The sequence below is a fragment of the Halyomorpha halys genome, unplaced genomic scaffold (assembly GCF_000696795.3).
Source record: "Halyomorpha halys isolate HHAL.00 unplaced genomic scaffold, Hhal_1.1 Scaffold78.1, whole genome shotgun sequence".
Classification (NCBI taxonomy): Eukaryota; Metazoa; Arthropoda; class Insecta; order Hemiptera; family Pentatomidae; genus Halyomorpha; species Halyomorpha halys.
In genome coordinates, this window is record NW_027108467.1 from 51,924 (window position 1) to 59,259 (window position 7,336).

The following is a 7,336-nucleotide window of genomic DNA, read 5'->3' on the forward strand; positions in this document are numbered from 1 at the left end:
TATCGTTCAATCAGTTGACATCTTCGGTCAGCTGACATTGCAGTAACTGCTGACTCAGGCCCTAACTTATATACATACATTTCAGTAATGCTTACAGGGAGAGTAATTAACATTAAAGGTTAATAATACGGCCACTCTGAATATAACTCCCCTTGCCAGTTTACGAACAATTCTTGACACTTAACTATATATATATATTAAAAAAATAGTGATTTTCGTAATAAACATAATTTTCTTCATGAAACAACGAAAAAAGTACTCATATACACACAATTGTCCTATTTACACACAACTTATAATTCTTCGTATATCTTCAGGCTAAATACAACACATAAGATCTATATTATAAAAATAAAGAAAAGAACGACAACAAACAAAAAATCTTCTCCTGGTTTGGTGAGAAGGCACTCCAGGTCATTTCCGGGAACTTTAACCGTTCATCGTCAACCGTTCGCCTTTTCTTCCGTTCTCGTACACTATCAATGGTAACCACATTATGCTCCTTGATTGCATGTGGTTGTAATAGACCCTCATAACGCCGGGATTCTTTACCCCCATTGGACTTTAATTGGCCAAATATTGTAGTTCCGATTTCTATATCCCCCTTCACATCTCTGGGAACTCTTTCTTGTCATTTATAATTTCTTCAATCTCCTCCATTTCGGACGGTCTGTCACCGGCGAACAGTCTAGTTCTCATCCCCTGACGACAGATTCCCATCTTCTTGAACCTGCGTATTCGAAGCCTCTCCCTCCTCCAGAGTCCATTCTCCTAGGATTTGTGTAACATTTCCTGCCGGTTCCTCTTGATCCTCTTCCACAGCATTGGTGGTGATTGTGCGAGACAGCCAGTCTGCGACCACGTTCTCCTTGCACGGTTTATAAACAATCTTCATGTTGAACTGATTAAGGAGTACCTTTGAACGGGTGACCCGCGCCGAAAACTTTCAATTTTCCTACCTATGGGAGGGGACGGCGGTCGGTGTGCACCTTGAATCGCTTTCCGGATATATATGGTTGGAAGTGATCTACTGCATAACAATGAAGTTATTGCAACTATAATATAATAATTGTCGATTATTTCAATTTTATATTCTCAACAATTCTCGTTCGAGAGCATTGTAACGCGATTCAGCATCCGTTAACAATCGCCCCTCCGCTGGTACTCACTTCAGATATCTTCCTCCTTCGTTTGATCGCCACCCCTTTTTGCGTCCTCATGTCTTTTCTTTAATTCTCCTAACTCCGTCTCCGATGTCTCAGACGTTTCGGGCGACTCAGTAGCTGATCCTCTAGATCTTATAACCCCTCTCCTGCTTACCCTCTGGGTATTTATTTCATTGGTTCATCCTGGTTCGATTCTCATATGGTAGGGCATTGCCTAGCGATATGCCCCTCAATACGACATTCGAAACATGTGGTGCGCCGGCACTGCGCCATCAGGGGTCCAATCTTTCCGCTTCCGTGGCACTTGCGGTCCTCATGCCGACTGACGGTCCTCTTTGTTTTACCCGGTTCAGTTTATAATAATCGACAATTATTAGATTATAGCTGATATAACTTCATTGTTATACAGATTGCGTATATATCTTTGAAATATTTAAAGAAGGATTCATAAACTTCATGAATGTATGTTATATATTTTGTTTAAAGTAGTTTTGCAAGTATTTATATTAAATTTTTATTTCAGGCAGATGAGTTCAACTCGCTTCTGTTCCGGCTCATGATGGAAGATAAGTCAAATGAAATTCTGTACAACGTAAGTACCATTAAATAAATATAAATTACAATTGCAATTTTTAAGGCATTTCAATTCATAAAATAATAAATACTACTATACTAGTTTCACAATAACCAAAATCATATAAATACGCCATTTTTTTTTTTAAATATACCATATACTTTACATTTCTGGCGTATTAGGAGTAAGGAAAATAATTGAAATATGAAGAAAACGTTATGAAAATTATAAAACATTTAACAAAAAAACATGTTTTCTTTTAAAACATTACAGAAAAGCTACTACTAAAATTGTTTAAGACTGTCAGTGGAAGAAAGGAATGATGTTACTTTCCATCAGGCTAATTTTTATTAAACTTGTCTTCTGGAAGTTAATATAATTTTATAATATAGTCTTCCCGTATTATGTTTATAAAACATATAAAACGCCCGAATCAATTCGTAATGGTAAAAAAATTACATTATCTTTTGGGTATGACAATAAGAGAGCATTTAGGTCGTTAAGTCAAATGGAATAGATAATTTTAGGTTTGAAACAACACAGAAAAGACTTAGGTCCGTTTTAGGGTAGAAAATAAGTTCCAATGTTGTCATAAACAGCTGTTGATTTGATATCGTTCCAGAGAAAGTATAGCGTACTTTCTTTTCTAAAAATCTATTGACAATTATGTCCTTATTCCACCAGAGGTAGTCGTGATCGTTTTGTCGATTTTTCCCAAACGTTAATGAACTGTCCTTTGACAAAAAACAACAGTTCCTGAGAGCTGTTGTGGAAAAAAAAGGTCATAAAACGAACGAACGAAATGAGTCAGAGAAAACCATCCTATTAGTTTTCATTCCCGTTGTAATTTTAATAGTTGGTAAAAATTAATAAATGACGGTAAAAATGGATATATGATGGTAAAAATGGATATATGATGAATGTATGATGGTAAAAATGAATATTTCAAAAATTATTATGCAAATTTAAGAAAATTGCTAGTTTATTCTTAATTTAAAACAAATTTGATCCTTTTTCTCTCTCAACTTTATTCTTTACAACTTTTCCAATGTTTCGACCCTCAGGCCATTCTCAAGGATACCTTCATATTGATGTCATTTCCTTTTTCAAATCTTAAAAATGAAGGCCAATTGCCTTTGTCTCATATAACCTTTTCTAAATATTTTTTTCCAAGATTTAAACCTTTTATAAAACACTTTTCTTCCTTCCTTCATTCACATTTGCACTTTAAACAGAACCTACCTTCAATAGGTTAGGAGTCTGTTATCCTTGAGAATGACCTGAGGGTCAAAACGTTGGAAAAGTTGTAAAGAATAAAGTTGAGAGAAAAAAAGGATCAAATTTGTTTTAAATTAAGAATAAACTAAACCACTCTCAAACAAGAATATATAAAATAATTAATCTAAAATTGCTAGCTTTATTTTAAATAAACTATTTTAACATACACAATTTTGATCCAATAATCTGTGAACTTTTATTTTCAGAAAACTCTCCAACATTCCGGCTCTCAGGCCATTTTCAAGGAGAAAATTTTTGACTTTATAGTAATTACATTATTTCCTTAACAACATACTGATATTTTTGGCTATACTTTTTGGATATTAAATATCGAGGAGTTGTCAGAAAAAAAAAAACATATACACAAAAAATTATTTATTCGTGCCTACGTTTTGACCTGAGTTTCAGGTTTTCATAGGGGCTATAAAAAAAAAGAGAGATAACAACCATCAATCAGAGAAACATAAATTGAAAAGAAATAATAAACTCACACATTTGGAAATATACATAACAATGAATTGAATAATAAAAAATAGTTGATGAATAACCATGAAATAAGACAGTAGCAGTTTGATAACAATGAAAAATGAAATATAATGTTATATAGCTAAGAAGATATGTAAGTAGTTTCTAAAAAACTGAAAAACAATTTGAATCAAAATATTGAGAGAAAAAAATAAAAGAAAATATGCTTTCCAATTGATGCACAAATTTAATAATATTACATATAAACAAATAAAATAAATTAAACTATACCCTCCTATTACTAAAAAGAAAAAGTGTTGTGTATATTATACTATAACACAGTTTTTTCTTGTAATTGGGGGGTATGGTTTAATTTATTTTCTTTTATTATTTTCTTTTCTGTATATACAAACCAAAAGGATTCTTTTTCTAATTAAAGAAATAATAATAAACAAAGGAGAAAGAAAGTTAAGATTTCCAAATATGAATAATCTTAACCTTAATATTATATAATAAACAAAGACAAAATAAAGAAAATAATAATTAACTCTCTAATATATTATGACTAAAAAACAAAACACTCGATATTTGATACAATAACAAAAGAAAGAATAGAAGCTTGTTGATAAGGACAATAATATGGGGATATTGAAACAAATAGATATGTCTTCCAATTTCTTCCAAGATGGCCGCCATAAACCAAATGGTGACAGTACAGGAGCCTAAGAGGAGAGGCATCTAAAAAAGGCATCTCACCCCAATTTTTTATTACTTTAATGATGACTATAATTACTAGTCAAAACTGATGAGTCTGCTAAGTATAGGTAGAGGGAATAAAAAATTTTTATTTTTCTTATTTTCTTATTTTTTTTTTATATTCTGTTTCAAAAGGTTAAAAAAAATTAATTTTTCATTCGGAGCTAAATATCTTTAAAACTACTTAAAACACCAGAAAACCTAAGAGAACATCATATTAAGTAGAGTCAATTTTCTAACATATAAGCCCTAATAGATCTATTTAGGTTTAATAGTATTCGAGATACAGCTTTCTAAAAATCAACATTTCATAAAAAAATATACTTATTACCAGTAATTAAATTTATTACGTAAAGATGTCTATAAGCACTCAAATTAAATCTATAAAGTAGTTTATAATTCTTATCTTCGTAGGAGTTGTAGTTTTCAGGATATTTGCTAAAATTAATTGATTTATAGTTGTCTGGACAATTTTTCATGTGCACAATTTATATTCATATGCGAATATCATAAAAACTTCTGCCCTTACAGAGATAATTATCTTAAATTGATTTATTTTAAGTTAAATTATCTTCATTTTGAGTGTTGGTAGATATATCTTCGTCTTATGTTTCAAGAGATATATTTTTTAAAAAACCAAACAGTTTATCCAAAGAACTAGAAATTAACATTTTGTAAATTTATTTTGTCAAATATCATAAAAAATACTGTCCCTACAAAGATACTTGTCTTAAATTGATTTATTTTAAGTTAAATTATCTTCATTTTGAGTGCTGGTAGATATATCTTCGTCTTATGGTTCGAGAGATATATTTTTTAAAAAACCAAACATTTTATCCGAAGAACTAGAAATTAACATTTTGTAAATTTATTTAGTCAAATATCATAAAAAATTCTGCTCCTACAATAATAAACGTTATAAACTATTTTACAGTCAATTTAACTAGCTTGAATTTGAGTCCTGGAAAACATCTGTACGTCGAAGGATTCCTGAGGTATACTTTTTCATAAATCAAACTTGATGTCTGAACAACTATAAATCAATTTATTTTAGTAAATATCATGAAAACTACTACTGCTACAAAGATAAATATTATAAACTACATTATAGTCCATTAAACTAGATTTAATTTGAGTGCTAATAGATATCTGTACGTCACATAGTTCCTGAGATATAGATTTCTCAAAACAAATTCACTAACTACTTTTCTATCGGTACATTTTAGCAAAGCACCAGAAACAAATCTGGTTATTCACAACAAAACTTGGTGGTAATCTCCTCTTGGTGGGTGAAGGATACAAATTAAAGCATATTTAGCACCTTAAAGAAACATGGAGTAGATTGCTTAGAGGTCCCAATCAGCTTGTCTCCAGGTTTAATAGTTCCTCATTTTGTACTGTCATTGGAACGAGGTCTTTATAAACCCGTGACACCTTTATATATATGAAAACCTGTCTCATTGAAGTATTTTATCCAACTTACAGTTAACAGTTGTTTTAATTTCTAAAAAACTTATGGTTGAAAAGTCATCAGGAAAGGTGATTAAAAGTTAATTTAAAAATAAATCTTTCTTTTAGCTTTTACAATATTGTATGCAACAATTTCTCAATAAGTTGCATCTTTCCCCTACCTTTCTCTACATAGGCCTGATAATACAGTAATTGACCTTAAATACAGAATGACGAAGGAATAAAACAAAACAGGTTATTAATGAACATTCAAGAGGTGATCAAGGCCGTCTTTGACCAAGTGGGGCACTTAAAGATATGGGAGTTTTAATTATAATTATTAAAACCTTCAAATTATTATAGTTCCTGAAAAACTTTAAGTTATCAATCGAAATATATACTAGTTTAGCACTGTGACGGGAATAGTTAAAACTGTGCAGGGTAATTTATTTTTTATTTATAAAATTACGACTAAATTTGTATGGATCATTAAAAACTAAAATAACATATCCATAACAATTTATTTTTATTTATTTCAATTTTTTTCTCATCTCCCAGTTAAAATTATTATTTTGTTTTATATTTGAATTTTTTTTTTTTAATAATTTATTTATTGTTGTTTACAATCAATAAACAATCAACAACCTACAATCAACAAGTTAAATCAATCAAATAAATTTGATTTAAGTTATATTATGACATGATACAAACATGTGGAGAATCTACCCATTGATAAAAATCTAAAAACATTTCTAAAGAAGAAGATCTCGAGGCCATCTTCTTTTCAGACGCCTAGAAGGATTATTAGGTAATGAAGGAGAAACAAGGTCAGAAACGAGTTGGTTTGTGTGGTTGGGAAGTTTATCATGGAAGAATTGGTGTCTGGTTCTGGCCAAATCGGCAACATATGGGACATTGAGGTCCTGATGGATGATTTGATTTGTGACAAAGTAAGGAGCATTAAGGATTTTACGAAGGATTTTGGACTGTAAGGATGGGATTCAGGAGGAATTCGATGGTTTAGTGGAGTCCCATAGCTCAACTCCGTATATCCAGATAGGCCTTATAACAGTCATGTAGATTAGTTTTTGTAATGGATTGGAAGTTTGGACCGTTTGTCTAGTAAATGTTGTAATAGTCGGAATCGACGAGCAGTTTCCTGTTTTTTCAATCTTGTATGAGGATTCCATGTCAGCCGTTTGTTCATATTTAGTCCTAAGTAATGGATCTGTTCAACAGGCATAAGTGGGGTATTATTAAAAGATACTGTGGGGCAAGACGAAGGGTAAATGTGATTTGGTGGGATTTATTTTTATCTTCCAGTTTTGGTATCATTCTTCAAGGGTGGTGATTGGAGGGTTTAGGATACAATGGAAGGATCATTATTCTCACTGACAATAGGCATGTGTCATCGGCATGCGTGTTGAGAATAGTGTCAGGATGGGTTGGGATGTCAGCTGTAAAAACTGTATAAAGGATAGGTCCAATGATACTACCCTGAGGTATACCAGCAGACTGAGGAAACAGGGATGAATAAGCACTGTTGTGATTTACTTGAAATAACCTGTCTGAGAGATAAGAACGGATAATGAGATAATATGTAGGGGGTAGGAATTTACGGATCTTGTATAGCAGTCCTGGGTGCCTG